The sequence below is a fragment of the Sorex araneus genome, chromosome 4 (assembly GCF_027595985.1).
Source record: "Sorex araneus isolate mSorAra2 chromosome 4, mSorAra2.pri, whole genome shotgun sequence".
Classification (NCBI taxonomy): Eukaryota; Metazoa; Chordata; class Mammalia; order Eulipotyphla; family Soricidae; genus Sorex; species Sorex araneus.
Window position 1 is genome coordinate 23,852,336 of NC_073305.1, and position 18,408 is coordinate 23,870,743.

Below are 18,408 nucleotides of genomic sequence, written 5' to 3' on the forward strand. Positions count from 1 at the left end.
TATGCTCCAGCCGCATAGATTTGTATATGCTTAAATTATATAATTTGAACATATTTTCCCTCAAAGCGCCATGCAAAGTTAACTTTTTCTTTTTAATTGAATCACTGTGAGATACAGTTACAAAATGATATATATCTATCCTTATATATATATATAAAATATATATATTTGAGCAAAAGTACAAATTCGAGCATCTTTCCGTGAGAGGGAACATTCGTTCTCTTACTTATCCGAGCATGGACAAAAATATTTTTAAAATTCCCCTCAAAACAGAGCATGTTTTTCAAAACTGGAACTCCATCCATTTTTACGTTTTAATTTTAATAAAGCAAACACTCTATATTAATGAGATAGACGTTCTTAGTTTAGAAGCAAGCCCATCCACAGTTCCTTAAAAGCATATTTGATCATTGTGCTGGGGAATATATGACTTGAAATAACTCGCTGATGTCTTTCTAAGGAAACACTCGCAAGGAGTCAACAATCGTTTCAACAGACCCAGAAGTGGGGGCATGGGGCGGGACGGGGTTGTTCTAAAGGGCCCCCCAAGAACCCGCGGGAAGGGCTCCGAAGGGCTCCGAGAAGGCACTTCCAAAGGCGAGTCCCGGGCTTGGCAGGGAGCCCGCCCGGGATCCGGGATCCGCGTCTCGGCCTGGCAGGAGCGCGCTGCTTCCCAGGGCGCCGCGTCTGGCCCTGTGGCCGGCAGTTCCCACCCGCGGTGAAATCCGACTCGGCGCGCTCTCCTGCCACCGCGCACACCCGGGCTGGCAGCGTGGCTTCCCCTTCTTCCACCCGCTGGCTGTCGGAGAGCAGCACCAGCAGGACTGATCGCATTTGGGGACCAGAATACCTTCAAATTTTCTCTCTCTCTTTTTGCTTTTAACCTTTGTTTGGCTTTGCGGTTTTGAAAGGCCCAAGTCTCCTTTCCTTTTTGATGTATTGTTTTTGTGGGTTGCCATCTCTTCAGTCAGAGGTTAAAAGGAAAACTGAAAAGGAAAGATGTGCCTATCCAAATCCACAAAGCAAGCGCTGTATGGAGGAAACGTACATGATCGGTCTTCCAAACACGACAGCAGCTCTTTCTTGGTTTGGGGTGGCTCTTCTTGAAAGGTGTCTTTTTTGGGGATTTTAAGGCATTCTCTGAGAGAGCAAATGTTTCCTGAAATTACGTGAAGGACTAAAATTTTTATTGTCATTATCTTGCAGCTGAGGAAGTTTGAACTCCGCTCTGCTACTTAGGCATTTTATTTGTTCAGGAATCAGATTTGGAGAATATGGTCTCAGTATCTCTGATGAGAGTCAAGTGGGCCGACTTTATGAAACGCATATGTTGTTCAGTCCTTTTATTTTTAAAAAACACTAGCCAATACTGCATGCATCCTCGTAACAGTAAAGTTTTTTTTTATTATTCTCTTAAAATTGTAACTCTAGTCAGAATCTGTTTTGCAATCATGACCCCGGATGTAAGCACATAAAACTGTGTTTGCTTTTTGCTTTCTTTTTTTTTCTTTAGGCTATTTCAGGGACCAACCCAGGGGCCTGACAGATTCCAGGCATGCTCTCTACCACCTAGCCATATCTACACCAAATGTATATAATTTCATGTTTTGGTGTTTTGGTCATCCTTGGCGGTACTCAGGGCTTACTCCTAGCTTTGTGCTCAGGAATCACTCTGGTAGTGCTCACTATAGGGGGCCAGGGATTGAGCTAGGGCTGCTTGCATACATGGTACTTGCTCTTAACTCTGTAGTGTATCTCTGACCACACGTTTGCATTTTTAGATGAAGATAATGTTTCCAAAACATTGTCTAAGTCTTTCCGTTTGTCTTTTTTACTTAAACTTTTATTGATTGTGATTCATTCTGTTGACTTAAGACCCACTAATGTGTTGATAATCAGATCTGAGAATCAATGAACTATTTACCAGATAATAGGATCACTCCACTAATTCTTTTATACCTTTGGATTCTGCATGCTCGTATTTAAAGAAGGTACAAATGAAACAAAAGCACATCACAGACTCTAATATGCACAGAATTCTCCCTTGGCATTGGATGAAATGCAGATTTGGGACCTGTGGGTCGGACTGGAATCCCAAATTCTGCACTTGTGCTGTACTTCTGGTAGTGTGCATGGGAAGGCCTGGGCACAGCACATTGAAAAGTGAGATTGTAGACAGAAGTCAATATGAGGAGAAGAGTTGACACAGAGGTAACTGTGTGTGATCCACCACTATCAGGAGAACTGACGACACCCCAAGCATTTCCCCAGGCCACACACACAGTATACTCATGAGTCCAAAGAAGATAACCCAACATATTTCTGCAGTTTTCATAATGTCAGCATCTTCTGACCTTTATTCCATCTACTATCTTCATAACCAATACCTAGCCCTTAAAGAGCAGGGGCTAAGCACTCCTGTTTCTATTTGCCTAGAAATCCTTTGGAATGGATTACCTAAAAATGTGGGCCATTGCTAGATTAGGCAAAGAAGGAACAGCCAAAGGCAATGCCAGAAGACAAGAGTTTGAAACGTTTATTAACATTTCAGAAATGTGCTAAACCACAAAATACTCTTGTCAAGGTGGTCTGTACTCATGAGATACTTCTAAATCTATCAACACAAAGAAAATGCCTGGTTCCGCATCATTTTCCATGATTCTAAACAATATATTTAGAATTTCCAAAACAGAAAATACTGAACCAGTAATTGTAACTATTTCTGATATAATACTGGCCTTCATACTTCTAGCCTCTAGAAATTAGGGTGTACATGTATTGTAAAATGAAAGAGTAGTATTTGCTTCCATGAGGCTACCTACTTTGTACCTAGGAAGGGAGGACAAAGAAGTATGTTCCTTGCCACTGTACCCTAGTATATACCTGGGGTATTTTTGGTGCTTAAAAAAGAAAAGGATAAAGAATTGGGACTGGAGAGATAATATAACAGGTAAGGTGCCTGCCTTGCTTGAGGCTGGTCTGGGTTCAATTCCCAGCATCCCAGGTGGTCCGCCAAGCAGCTCCAGAAGTAATTCCTGAGTACAGAACCACGAATAACTCCTAAGTACTGCAAAGAGTGGCCCAATAATCAAACACAAACAAAACACCATAAATTCATATAATTTTAAAATAATGTTATAATAAACTATAGATTTTATTCATTTATTTACCATTACATTATTTGCTTTATTGAATTCAGCAGACGTCTTAAAAAGGGAGGTACAATGAAAAGCAGCATTTTCTAGCTTGCAGTGTCCACATTGAGAAAAGAGAAGAAGAGATGAAAATGAGAGAGAGACCAGACAATGATTCTTGATTCCTGGTTGGAGCAGGGCCTGGGCAGGCAGAGTAGAAATTATTCCAGAATAAAATTAGGAAAATGTTTAAATTCCCCACATTTTCAGATGTATCCACCAACCCTAGGATCACAAGAGCTTAGGGTCATAAAAAATGGCCAACTGTAATTGATGAGGAAATGGATTAAGATTTAGAACATCTAAAGTAGTAGTTTCCAATTGGGATAATTATACCTCCACCTCCATCCCAGGAAGCACCTGGCAACGTCTGCATAGTTTTGACTGTTACAACTCTGAGGCAGAGTGCTAACAGCATCTAGTAAGAAGGGGTCAGGATGCTGGAGGATGCTGCTATATAAAAGGGCAGCCCATACCACGAAGAAATAGCTTTCCCCAACAGCAAAAGTGCTGAGGTTAAGGAATACTACTGTAGGGGGAAGGACCTGGTAAGGTAAAAGCAAAAGCAATGAGGAGAGAGGATGCACTCGCTGAACCAGATGATCATCAGTGAAGAATAAACTCACAGACAGAAGTGGGAAAGTTGGCTGTATCTCTTATTTTAATAGATCTCTCTCCAATTGATCTTAAATCTACCACTGGCAAGCCCAGCTCCTGGCTTCCACTGAAATCAATCTTGGCCACATTAGAACTAAGTAGAAGCCCAAAGGAGGCCAAATACTCACTTAAAAAAATGGTGGTGAAGTTGCTTTGCATAGCAAAACACCAAAGTCAAGGCAGGCTATGGTGTAGTCAATACTAGAGATTTTACCTCCTCCCCATGGCATCACACCAGCAGGTTTTTTGACAACCCAAATTGCATTCCTATGACTGGAGATTTGCTCTTGGCCACCCAAGTGGCAGTCCAGCAATGCTTAGGGAATCAATTGCCTCTGGAAGTAGTCTTTAGCTGCTACTAAATAGATTTGAGTGAGTGAATATCCAGTCTCTTGTCTCTTACAGTGAGAACCACATTCTTCTCTGTCTCCTAGAGTTCCCCAACATGACTAAGCTCTAGGTGCCCTCAGTAGTAACTGACTTGCTAATGCGCCTCCTGGCTGCTATCCCTTCCCTGGCTCCATCTTCTATATCCTATCTTCTTCACCAACTCACTCTCTCCACACAATTTACACTTGATTTTTTTCATTTCAGAATCAGCTTCTGGGGAAGCTAAACTCAAGGGACAAGTCCTTTGAAGCCATATTTGGTTTGGTAGTGATTGATCCTCAAGTTGCTCTCATGTCTGAGCACCAGACGTCCAGAGTATTCCTCTCTTACTCGGTTGCTGAGTTGCTGAGCACAGAATCACTAGACTTTTAGAATCAAATAAGCTGCAGGCTCTGATCCCACTTCTTTCAGATCGTAAGAAACACAACTTCGGGCACATTCCTCTCTCCCACTGAGAGAATAAGCAAAACCACATCTTTTGCTCAAAGATGGCAGGGAATGCAAACATAATCCCTATTAGTCTCAAAGCCCCTAAAGTCAAACTTCTGTAAGAATTCAAGTAAGTAACAACACTTGACTCCAAGAAAGGGGGGGTCTCACTTTAGTGCTGGGAAGAGGCAAAGATGAAGAGCGACGACTGTCATGGTTCAAATGAACTTTAATGAATTACGGGTGGGGATTTCAAAACCACAAAACAGCAAAAACGGAATATTTATTTCAAAACACTGTTAGACAAAGAAGAGAAATGAGTGTAAACCCCCTCGGGGTGATGTTAAATCATTCATCTTCCATGTAATGTGAAAAAATCTCAAGGCAAGAAAAAGTCCACACACACAAAAAAAGCTAAGCGTTGTGAAAGAGGTCATGGCATCAGTGCTTTCAAGAAGTCTTGTCAAAAAGACACTTAAAAAGTGGCAGAGTGCTAAGTTTTCCAAATGTCCCTGAATGTCATTCCTACAGATACAGTGGAACCCAGCACCTACAGAAGAGCTTGCTGACATACGGCAAAGAGAAAGCAGGCTGCTAAGTTTGAGGTTGACTTCCAGATTTGTAGCGCAATCATTCGGCCAGACCCTTTTTTTTCTTTCCTTTTTTGCTTTGAGGCCACAGTTGTAGGTGTTCAGGGCTTATTTCTGGCTTTGCACTCAGCAATCACTCCTGCTGGGGCTAGGGGGGAATTATGGGAGTACCGGGGATCAAACTGGGGTCAGCCTAGTGCAAGCCAAGTGCTTTACCATACTATCTCTCTGGCCCTTCTCTAGGACATTTCTTTACAACTCATTGGAGTCACTTTGCTTGGATTGAGGACTTTTTCCCCCGTTAGGTTTCCTCTTTGCAGAAAACATCCACTTTGGGGTCTGGATTTCTTTCCATCTTTGATGGGGAATTGAGATGGAGAGGTCCTTCCCTCTATCTCAGTTCTTCTGTGTGGATGGTAGTTTTTTGAGAGAAAAGAACAGCATAGCGTTTCTGCCAGACAACCAATTCCCTTATTTATAATGCAGGACAGCGGGCCCTTGCAAGTGTATATTCTGGTTCATCTGGGGACACATGGTTGTTCATTTTAAAATTAGATTCAGCCTAATTATATGCAGCAGCCTACGTGTGGTTGGTCTAAAGAGCAGGAAAGCATTACTCAGCACCTACCTGCTGGGCCAGCCTTCCAGGTGCCACTAAACTTGTTTAACCCACAGTTCCTGCCCTCTGGGAACTTCAAGTCTAGCAATAGAATTTCCAGCTTACTGAGAAATATGGGACTTGGACACCGACCAATGAAGAAAAATATGTAGTAAGTGACTAAGCATATAATGCTATTTTTGGACAAAAGGCAGCAAAACTGTCATGGAATGGGCATGTTTCTGCAGGGCAGAACCTCCTATTTAATCAGGGAAGGATTTGGGTTGCTCCTTGAATGAAGGAGATGAAGTTGAAATGGAAGCAATGAGGCTGAAACAGAAGCAGGGGCAGAATACATATATATACATACATATGTATGATAGTGCAGCAGGTAGGGCGTTCGCCTTGCACATGGCTGGCCCGGGTTTGATTCCTCTGCTCCTTTTGAGAGCCTGGCAAGCTACCCATGGCGTATTCGCTATGCAGTAACAAGTCTCACAATGAAGATGTTACTGGTGCCCGCTCGAGCAAATCGATGAGCAATGGGATGACAGTGATACAGTGATATATAATGTTGTTGAATGTGAACACTAAAAATAAAACATGCACAGAAAACAAGGGAACAGGGTAGCCGTAACAAGGCAACCAATTATTTTTCTCTGTATCTCTTGAAAATGTTTAGGGTTTACGAACTTCAATAGTTGATAAAAGAATTATCTCCCAAGACTAAATAAATCATAGGTATAAAGAGAGAGATTTTGTTTCGTTTTATTTTGTTAACAATAAACATATCCTGATCATTTAAAACTAAAGATAGAATAGCTCATGATGCAAAATGATGAAGGAAATTTGAAGGCTGATCCCCAGATCTCAGTACCTTTCTTTTTGAATAATACCCACCTAATGATGCTCAGTGTTTACTCCTGGATCTGCACTAATAAGTTACCTCTGACATTGCTCAGGGGACTATTTGGAATGCCAGGGATTGAACCCGGGTCAGTCTCCTGCAAGGTATGTGCCTTACAGGTTGTGCCTGCTCCAGAGCCCAACATCCTATGCCTTTAAAGTTCAGGTTTACTTAACACGATCAATTTTACAACTTTTGTGGTAATAAAATAATAAAATTGATCTCCAGAATTGAGGACACACCAAACACTATTTACTGACTAAATAGTTTATAATGCTTATCTCATTTAATCTCATCCATAATGCTGTGAAATATGTGCTGATATTACTTCCATTGCATGGATGGGGCAACTTAAGTTCAAAGCAGCTTAAAAAATTGCTGCAAAAAGCATAGCTAGAAGGCACAAAGCTAGTGTCTGCATAGATGGACACTATCCTATCCTGGCCCCTAAACTTTCTTTCCAATGTGCTAACGCTCCACCAATCCAGCATGAAAGATTTCCAGCTTCCACACCACCAAAACATACTTGGTCTTAGAGAGGAAATGTCTTTTTTTAATGACAGGAATTTAAAATAGTATGTGACTGACCTCCAATGCTAACTTTGAACCCCAGAACCCCTCCCAAACAGGACTGCAGCTAGTTGAAGACTGTGAACCATATTTCTCCTCTATTATGGGACTTAAAGGTTAGCTGAATTCTGTACCTGTGAGACATTAGCAGGATTAATTTAGCATTGCAAATTTTAATTTTCAAAAATATTGCAAAGTATCTTATGAAAACAAACTCGGAAAACTGAAGATAGGCTAACCTAGGCTAACATGAAGGCTGACAATTATTTCTTTCTCTTTCACATGTCCTCAGCCCAATACTCCTCAACACTATTTGGTTTTATATCTTAATAATCTGAAACGCATATGCCCTTTGCATTTCATTACTTTTCAGAATAAGACATTTTAATAATAATTAAATGATAAGGTTTCAGAAAGCTAAAATATGCATAGTAAGAAGGAAAGGGCTTCTTTGTTCTTTTCCTTTTCATTTACCCACTTTTATTATTCATGCCCCTCTTACATTTCTTTCACAGGAGGTACTTCTATAGACCTGGTTGAATATTTAATAAAGCATCTTTACAATTGGGGAAAAATATAAGAAAACATCCTTCTGGTTAAAGGAGAAAAAAAACAAGAAAACATCCTCTGCACCCATTGTAGTATGCAATAGTAGGATAAATACTAGGAACATTGGTATTTTTAGTTAAGAGATTATGTAATGAGTCATTTATTTAAACAGTCTTAGGCTGCCGTATGAAATGTTTCCAAGAAAATGGTTTCAATACCTCTGTCAACACACCAAGAATCAGCTATGCTACTCCCTGATGTCTCCGTTTTTAATTCTAGTTCCCTCTAAAAAATATTATGCATACTACATTTATGATGTGCCAATAATACCGGGACTGATTAGCAAGCACCCAATGCTATGTGTATTATTAGAGGCCACAAAGTTGATTCTATAGCATTGGTCAAAGGCAAAAAATGTAGAACCAGTTTTAGCAAGAGTAACGGTAACGATGACCATAGGAGTTAGAAGTGAGGCAAGAGAATTAGGTCAGATGGGAGGATGGTACTGCACCCAAAAAAGAAAAACAAAAAAAGAACTGGGTTACCTCCTTGCAACAAAGATGTTTCCATTGCTTGTCAATGCTTTTGAAAACAAAACAGTGATGTGGTGGGAGCGACCCACAGAAAAATGAAAGCACAGAGTAGTACAGTGTGACAAAGACAGGACACTGACCACCACATAATTCTAATACCCTGTCAAGAGTTATCCCTGAAGAGCTATGCCAGAGGAGAAACTCCCACCCTCTTCATTCAGTGAGGATTGAGGATTTGTTTTCACTAGCAGCATTTAAGCAAAAAAAAGTTTTGTGTCACTTCCAAACTAAGGTTGTTAAGAATCCAGGGTGCTTCTTCTCCCTCTCATTTCTTTCTCAATGGTCGAACGCAATAAGCACCTGATACTGGAAACCATAAACTGGAGATGAAGAAGTCCAAGCCCAAAGGGACTCCCCTGAATCTCTGCAGACTTAAGCACCATCCACTCAGTAATAGCAATTTTCAACTGCCCATCTTAAAAAATTTTCAAATTTTACCTAAGTGAGAAATACACTATTTTAAAGTCACCATGCAGTAGATTTTAAATTTAATTTAAAACTGTTTCTAGGGTTTTCCTAGCCAAGATCTGTGACAAGAATGTTTCAAGTACCAAATATTTCTTTGGGTTGAGGCATGAAATTCAATAGAATCATAGATTTTTTTTGAGGGGGGAAACTACTGGCAGTACTGGCTTGATGGGTGGTGTGCAAGTCCTAGAAGCTACTTGGGGCCAGCAGTGCTGGGGATCATCAGCATTGTCCTGGACATGCTCAGGTGCCATGTGGTGCCAGGGATCTAATGCTGCCCAGGAATCTCAGGGCCTAACTCTTGAGTCTGTAAGACATGCACTTTATTATTATTATTATTATTTTTGCTTTTTGGGTCACACCTGGCGATGCACAGATGCACAGGGGTTACTCCTGGCTCTGTACTCAGGAATTACTCCTGAGTAATACAGTGTATTACCCTATACGGTGCTCAGGGGACCAAATGGGATGCTGGAAATTGAACCCGGGTCGGCCGCGTGCAAGGCAAACACCCTACCTGCTGTGCTATCGCTCCAGCCCTGGACTTTATTCTTTAAGCCATCTTCCAATCCCAAATTTAAGACTAAATTTTTGTCCCCAATTATATTAGGTAAAGGTCTTGTTAGACCTTAATTATTGTGTCTACAAGGTGGGTCCTGACACCTTGTTTTATTACTCCCAGGAATTCCATTATTACGGAGGAACTTCCCCAGCTACCTGCCTGTCTTAATATTGAGTTGATCATCTTATTCCATGAATATGTACTAGTAAAAAAATTTTTTGAGGAGCTGGAACTAAGCAAAGCAGGTAAGTGACTTGCCTTCTATGCATCATCCCTTCCGAACCCCATGTGGTCCCCTGAGCTCCGCCAGGAGTGATCCCTGAATACAGAGCCAGAAGTAAGCCCTGAGCACTGCTTGGGTGGCAGAAGAATAATTTAAAAATTCTTGCGGCAGGTTTTATTATTTATTTTAGGACTATCATTTTAGACTTGGAAGACTCTGTTGGAAAGTCACTGGAGAAAAGCTTAGGTATGCATAGCTGGAGCGATAGCACAGCAGGTAGGGCGTTTGCCTTGCACACGGCCAACCCAGGTTTGATTCCTCCGTCCCTCTTGGAGAGCCCGGCAAGCTACGGAGAGTATCCCACCCACACGGCAGATCCTGACAAGCTCCACGTGGCGTATTCAATATGCTAAAAACAGTAACAAGTCTCACAATGGAGACGTTACTGGTGCCCGTGCGAGCAAATCGATGAACAAGGGACGACAGCGCGACAGACAGAGCTACTAGTCATAAATGGCTAGTTATTGAAATGCATTTATCAAAGTGAAGATGTAAAATAAACTATCAAATGCATATCCGATGTTCAAGATATAAAACCCTTATTAATATTGTAAGAGGGATTTGAAATTTCAAAAATATGTTGAAACTAAACCAATTATTGCTAAAGATAACTGACAAAAACTAATTAGTCAGTAGCTAATGACTAAGTAAAGCACATATAAATAAAAAGATTTATCCACAAAAGATTTTTATTTTTAATTATGTAGTATTTCTTTAATGTCACTTTTATTCATTCATTAATATTGTCCATTCACCTGCAATTTCAATCATTAAAAAATTAAAATCACAGGCTGAAGAGAATGTAGGAGTTAAGGTGCCTAGCTTGCACGTGGCTGGCCCCAGTTCAATCCCTGGCACTTTGTCTGATTTCCCTAGCACTACCAGAAGGGTCCCTTGAAGAAAGAGCCAGGACTAAGCCCAGCACACAGCTGGTGGGGCCCAATAATAAACAAACAAAATCACTCTCAGAAAAATAAACCAAAACTAAATAACAAATCTTTTTTTTTTTTTTAATTTTCTTTTTTTTTTCTTTTTTTTTTTTTTTAATTTTTTATTGTGGAAAGTTACAAAGTTACAAAGTTTTCAGGTTTAAATCTCAGTAAATAACAAATCTTAATGCAATGCCAATGCTTATTCAATGTAACTGTAAAGGTATGTCTCTGTTTGATGTGGAAATTGTAGGCATGTGTAGATAATAGCAGAGAAATCCTTTAAGTAATATTCAACCCTGATTAGGCTGTAGATAATCTTTAAATTAAACTTCATTGAAAACATTCGACAGAGAATCTGTCATATAGCTGCTTCCAAATTAAACTTGAAATCCTCCCAAGGACAGTAGATACAAGGGCCAGGAGGATTGCCCCATAGCTGGAAGCCTGCTTCATGAGCGGAGGGGAGAAGGCAGATGGAATAGAGAAGGGATCACTAAGAAAATGATGGCTGGAGGAACCAGTTGGGATGGGAGATGTGTGCCAAAAATAAATAATGGACCAAACATGAGGACCTCTCAGTGTCTGTGTTGCAAGCCATAATGCCCAAAAGTAGAGAGAGAGTATGGGAAATATTGTCTGCCATGGAGGCAAGGGGAGGGTGGGAAAGGGGGGGGTATACCCGGGATATTGGTGGTGGGGAATGAATGTGCACTGGTGGAGGGATAGGTGTTTGATTATTGTGTGATTGTAATTCAAACATCGAAGCTTGTAACTATCTCATGGTGATTCAATAAAATAGAATTAAAAAAATACTTAAAATCCTCCCAAATGTATAGCTAGTTTGCTAAAAAAAAATTCAGTATTGGAATTAAATTAGAAAAATTTTGCTGCATTTTTGAGATAGCAAAAGATGTTCCCAAAGACTTTATAGAACTTATAACTACCCAAGTTTCTCCATCATCATCTCTCAGTGGATTACTTGGAATCTCTAATGGGGCTTATTATTTCCAGTTTCTCACCCATTCAAAATTTATCCCAAAGAACAGATAAATAAATTCTGATTTGCTGAGTAATCTTTCCGCGATCAAGATAAAGTCCACATGACGGTTTGGAAAGTCTTCACTGTGTATCTCTTACCTGCTCCAACAGCCTCTTTAATTTTCCTATACACTAAAATAATCAGAGTGCGGTCCTTGATGGTTCCCAAATGCTTCATATGTTGACCCTTGTTAATATGACTAAATATTATGTACTTCTTATCTACTGAGTAGCCAGTATTTAGGAACACACAGCTGTAGGCCATGTTACATGATTGCATTTAATTTTCATGATGTCACATGAAAATAAGGAATTAAGTACATACAATGAAGCTAGGTGAAGCAGAGGTATGAATGCACACACTTCCATTCCATAGCCGTGGTTAGGAACTCTACACAATTAGTTTTAAAGGTAAATAATCCTACCTCCCAGTAAATATTTTTATTATGTCAGCTAGAGTGTGGGGTCAAGGAGCTGCTGATATCAGTGAGTGGAAGCCAGTGATGTTGTTAAACATTCTACAGTACACAAAACATTCCTCCACAACAAAGAATCATCTGGTCACAAATGCTAATAGTGTAGAGGTTGAGAAGCACTATTCTACACTAAAATGTCTCCTACCTAGCTCTGGGAAACAGCATTTCTACAGCAAGGATTTTAAAGTGTTGACCTGGGTGTCTTGGCATCTACCATAGAGCTCAGCAATCAGCAGATGCCCAGCTCATATGGAATGGAATATGGGATGGAAGGACTGGAAGCTGGAAGAACAGCTAGCGAGATGGGGGATGGAAACACTCCCAAAGAAAAAAAGTAGCTTGTTCTTTTTGAAACTTCCATAACGATAAATTCAAACATATATTCCTTATAAACCATTAATGTACTTAGAATATTCATTTGCTCTCACCTCTTGGAGATTTCTAATGCACATGCATAATATACACTAGCATTAGACTTGAGAACTCTTGAATTAACTTGTCAAACTTAGAATTATCAAACATAATTTAACATGAGTAAAATAAGCAAAAATGTAGTGAGATAAAGGTCTGCCAAAATATGCAGGAGTATGGAAACTAGACTAAAATGATGATAGGATTTGCAGATTGGGTCAACAATGAGACTTTGACCTTTTTGGCATTTCTCTATAAACTGAAAGCTGGGTGTGGAATCACAGCCTTATTAGAGATAGGCAGTACCTTTTTTCCCCCCGCTGGGGTGGGATAGATGGGTCACAGTTGGTAATGCTCAGGGCTTATTCCTGGCTTTGTGCTCTAGGGTCATTCCTGGCAGTGATGAGTGGACCATAAGGTGGAGCCCAATCACAGAACGTAAGTTGGTCATATGTGAGGTGAGCAACTCGCCTCTGGTCCCACAAGCACTACCTTTTTTACTGTATTTGACAACATTGCTCACTCCTGTGATTTAGGCAGCTTCTGCATGTGTGGACATGCTAAGTTGTTTCACATTTATGCACATGAGGAAGAAATATTAAAAAGTTGATCCAAACTCAGAAATGTCGTGACCTTTTTCATCAGTCATTACTTTTGAACACCAATTTTGAGAAACTGTTCCTGAAATCTGAGAAAGGGGTATCTTAAAAATAATGACTATATCTGAATAATTTTGTAAACCTCTGAACAAAGGATGTCACATTCTCTAAATATAATATTCAAAAGGACCCTGAATGTCATGATCAAACATGAACTACTCCACAAAAAACATGACTATCCTTCACTTTTCATTGCAAACGTTCCTAAGCCTTGAGAGAAGCCACAGGTTTATTTCCAAAATCAAGAAGACAAACTGCAGATAATTTTCATTCTTTTGTTCAAACATTTGCTTAATCAACTTATCACTCTTGATTTTCTGAATAAACTAAATACTTTAACACAAAAAAGAAGTATGATTAGAACTCTCACTTGTGAAGTAGGAAGTTGAGGAACTTAGTTCAGATCAACCCATTCCTAATTGTTATAAAAGCCCTGTCTACAGTTCACACTAAGAACATACATAGACACAGATGAGTGTGCAGACAAGTACACATTTTTACATGTCATTGACATGTAAAACATGTATGTGTTATATATACATGTCATCAACATGTTTTATATACACGTCACGGACGTGTGTTATACACATGTCATTGATGTGTGTTATACACATGTCACTGGCATATGTTATAAATACACCTATCATTGGCATGTATTATATACATGTCACTGACATGTTATATAGATAGTTCTATACATGTTATATATACATGCATGTATATATTAGAGCGCCTGTCAGGATAGAAAGACCATATATGTTTCCTGGGACAGAGTCAAGGCTCCTGGGTCCTAATTCTAGGCTCTCCTTACTTGCCATTGGAAAAGATACTGTACGTTCAGAGCAAAGCTCAGTTTCTCACTCAGTAAAAATAATACTGCTTAAGAAGAGCTGCCAGTACATAAAGTCTCCAAAGTCCCTTAAAATTAGAACAATTTGAACCAAACAATGTTAGCATTGATTGTATTCTAGCTGTTTGTTGTTTTCTGGCTGGATTCCTAATAGAAGGATATAGAAACATACTACTGGTGACTCAGTGGTTTGGATCCCATTCCCCAGTGGGCTCCCACTCCGACCCCAATACACAACCTCTTGCCTAAATGCCATAACGTATTCAACCCCACTCCACTGGATACCAAGAGAATCCTGAGTAAAATCTACTACACTTTATAGTATTACACAGGGGATAGAATAGCCATGAAATCATTAATTTCTAACAATAAATAAGGGGGGCTTACAAGGGACTTGAATAGTCGTATCTATTCTCTCACAGTGAAGAGGATTTCAGAATCTCTTTATATTAATAAATACATATTGTCTCAAAAGTCACAGGATTACACACAAGGCTACAAAAATGACCAGAAAGGCACACAAATGTTTGTGTTTATAATAGGAACCAATCAAAAAATAAAAATTAATTTAATCAGAGTAAACATGGAAGTCTTAGTCAACCAACTCTGGCACTAAAAAAATCCTTTTAGCAAAACACTGAGCTATGACATAACATGTCAAAGTATATAATGTAACAATATGCTGTATACTGTGTATGTCTATAATGTAGTATAGTATAGTATAATGTATAATGCATAGCTATAATGTAACATGTAATACAACCTAGGAAGCAAATATTCACTTTGAGAATAACTAAATCACAAGATTATAAGAACAGTATCAGAACAGTGAATAGCAGCACCCTTTCACCCCTTCATTCTTCCATCAAGCATTTCTGTGCCCAAGTGTTAAGCTCTTTGCCAGGTGTTAAGGTGTCAAGAATAACAAACCCATAGCCCCTCATCACAACTAAGAGGGGGTAAACAAGTGGAAGCAAAAATTTGCCTTCAAGGATGATTAGAGCTCAACAATGTCAAGCACAAAGTATTAAGGCCACTTGCTCAGAGAAGTTTATGACTATAAGGTCAATTTCAAGTACCTGCCTGGCTTGTCCTCTCAGATTACTCTAGTCAAAATCTTGGCTGACACACTGGGTATTTCAGAAAGTCAGCTTAAAGAATATGTTGCCCATTTAACCACTCATTCCTCTAGGTTTCCTGAGCCCTAATTTTGTACTGAAACTATCACTAGAATCTCTACCATTAGACTGTGGTAGCTCAAGCTCCTACAGATAAACTCTCACTGGGTTACTTGCCATCATTACCACTTTTGCATTAAAAATTATCTTACGAGTTAGTAAGGAACATCATGATATGTGGAATTTTACTTACCTTTCTGTACAACTGAAATCCCAGTATGAATCATTATATGATTGAAATTTCACATAGATATATATACACTGGTGGTAGGAACCACACTACACACTCTACAAATGTTATCTGATCTGTCCTTACAACTTTAATGCATAGCTGCCCATTTGAGTTCCTCTTTTTTCTTTTAACTTGACTACTGAGCTCAAAGCTAAATTAGTCCAAAGCAATGAGCAGTTAAATGTCCAATTTAATTATCATTACTCCTCTAGATGATTTTTAACTTTCTTGGTCTACCATTTTTACCAGTCTCGATAGCTATTTTGTGGAATTTTTACTGTATATCTCATTTCTGAAAGACAAGGCTCTATAAACAGAACAAATTACCATAATCAGGAATTATAATTTCTTTTTCATCTCAACTATCAAAAAAGTTTCCATGAATAGCTCATTTGAAGATGACCCCTGTGGTATCATGTCTCAGGTCACCTGAAAACTCAGATAATAGAATTATCTGATTCAGAACAGTTTACGAAAGTGAAAAAAACAAGAGGGGGAAGGTAATGGGGAAAGGATGACAAACTAAACTTACAATAGGGAGTAACAACCATAATATCACAAATTCTATTACATTGTGCTATTTCTTTTCTTTTTGTTTTTGTTTTGTGTTCGGGCTACACCCAACTGTGCTCAGGCTTACTCTGGCTCTGTACATAGGGATCACTCCTGGAGGTGTGAGGGGCACGTATGTGGTGCCAGGGATCAAATCTGGGTCAAGTGCATGCAAAGCAAGTGCTTTGCCCCCTGTATCTTCTCTCTCTGGCTATCATAGGCTATTTCTAACTTTTCCTGGATCCAAACATGCCTATTTTACCTCTTTCAAAAAGAACTCTGGTGTAGACAGCTATACCACCACATGCCCTTAGTACCCTTATGACTGCCAAAGCCAGAGGCACTGCCAAAACCTACTAAGTGAGAAGGCATTGCTATCACCCAGTGCTATCTGTCCCCAGAATTTCACTCTAAGCACTGACAATGCCTCTGGAACTCATAAAGACTTTTCTGAAAACCAGGGAGTTAAATGTCAATTTCTTCAAGGAATCAGGATAGCAAAGGTACCTTAATATGTAAGATGATCTGGTGCTGAGGATTTTTGTGTATTCAAGGCAAATGCCTCAAGAGGAACTTGCAGAAATAATGCCTTGCCAACACACACACACACACACACACACACAGAGAATGTGAGAGAGAGAGAGGGAAAGAGAGAGAGACTGGCATAGCAATTTGCCAATTGATAGCTACTAAGTGTACTGGACACAAACATATACGTATTAAACAAAGCTTTGTCCCACACCTTCTGTGTGCCAAGTCCTGGCCAAAATATCCAAAAGTGATTTTTTTCAAGAGTCAAGATTTTCTCACTTCAATGAAAATTTTAGGCAGGGAAACAGATAACTAATAAATAGCAACTGAAATGAATGATTCATGTTATAAGTAGGATGAAAAAAGTTAACAGGTAAGAATGTGATGATTCTAAGAAATGGAGAACTGACTTTGCCTGAGTATTCTGGGAAGGGCTTTTAAGAAGGTGACACATAATCTTACACTAGAATAATAGAGGCTATAGAACCTTTACTCCAATTTTCTTTACTCCTTTACTTCTATCCAAAAGAGTTTACTAAAAACAAAATAAACAAACAAAACCTGTCCCATTTGTTACTTCACACATTCTATTCTTTAAACAACTGCAAAAACAAACAATAAATAACAGAAAATGGAAACTAATCAACAACTCTTTCATCTCTTAAGGAAATTTTGAGAAACTGTCCTCCCTAAAAATGTTGGTTTGAAAGAAAGCTGTCTTAATTCATCTCTATTGCAAAATTTATTACAAAGAATCAAAGAGGGAAGAGATGGGATGCATATTCCTTTTGTAATGTCAATGACATTATTAAACTATATTCCAATACCAATAAAATTATTTCTTTGCAGTGTGATATCAATAAGATTATTTTTTAAAGAAAACAGTCCCATGTCTATATTCTGTATCATCTACTTCCTTTCACTGAAAAATAAAAGCAAGTTATATTTACTAGCAGATGTCCCCACTTAAAGCATACAATAAATCTTTGAAATTCTTTAAGCATAAGATCCTGGTAGTCTCCTGTTTAACGTAGTGAGTGGTTGTTCACCTCTACCTTTCCATGTAATATTCCAAACAAACCAAAGACTACTTAATTTTTGTATACTCTTAGCATAAACTCCCCTAAAAATATTAAGAGTTCAAAGCACTTTTCATCAAAACACCTTTTGTCTTGACTGTTTCCTAGTCTTTGACTAGTTTCAGAACAAGAGAAGTAAGCAAAAGTGAGCAGATCAGTCACTTGAGAAGTGAATATTCATAAAGAACCATGGGAAATATTGACTAAGATGCAATGTTTATTACTTTATAATCCAGAGCAGGGTGTAGATGATTAAAATGTAAGTACACATACTAAGCTAAGTCAAATAATGTAAAGACATTACATAGCAGGTCTATATAACCAATACATTTGGCATCATAAATAAATGCTGTACTGATATTACACTATCCAAGGAATGTCTATTTTATTAACTTCAAGAGAGGTTATGAAAAGTGAATCCCACTAGCCTTTAAGACCAATAACGTAACTGGAAGACTTTGTTTCAAAAGTAGATACAGATAGAATGAATCTTTGCAAATTGTAAATATGTGTGGGGAGGGATGGAGAAAAAGTCTGAATTATTCAGGTTCAGGTAAACTCTCTTCTTTGCCTCACCTTACACTTGATGCTTCTAGACACTTCCTTTCAATGTTCCCACGGGGGGGGGTTACATATTTAACCTTTAATACATTAAAAAGCACTCATTCACCATTCCCCAC

The 18,408-nt window shown here is 39.0% G+C and overlaps 1 protein-coding gene across 8 annotated transcripts in view; it reads right to left on the minus strand.

The window, feature by feature from the left end:
- The window catches only part of THRB (thyroid hormone receptor beta), a 423,669-nt gene that overhangs the window by 401,970 nt on the left and 3,291 nt on the right, over positions 1-18,408 (minus strand). The window lies entirely within an intron of this gene.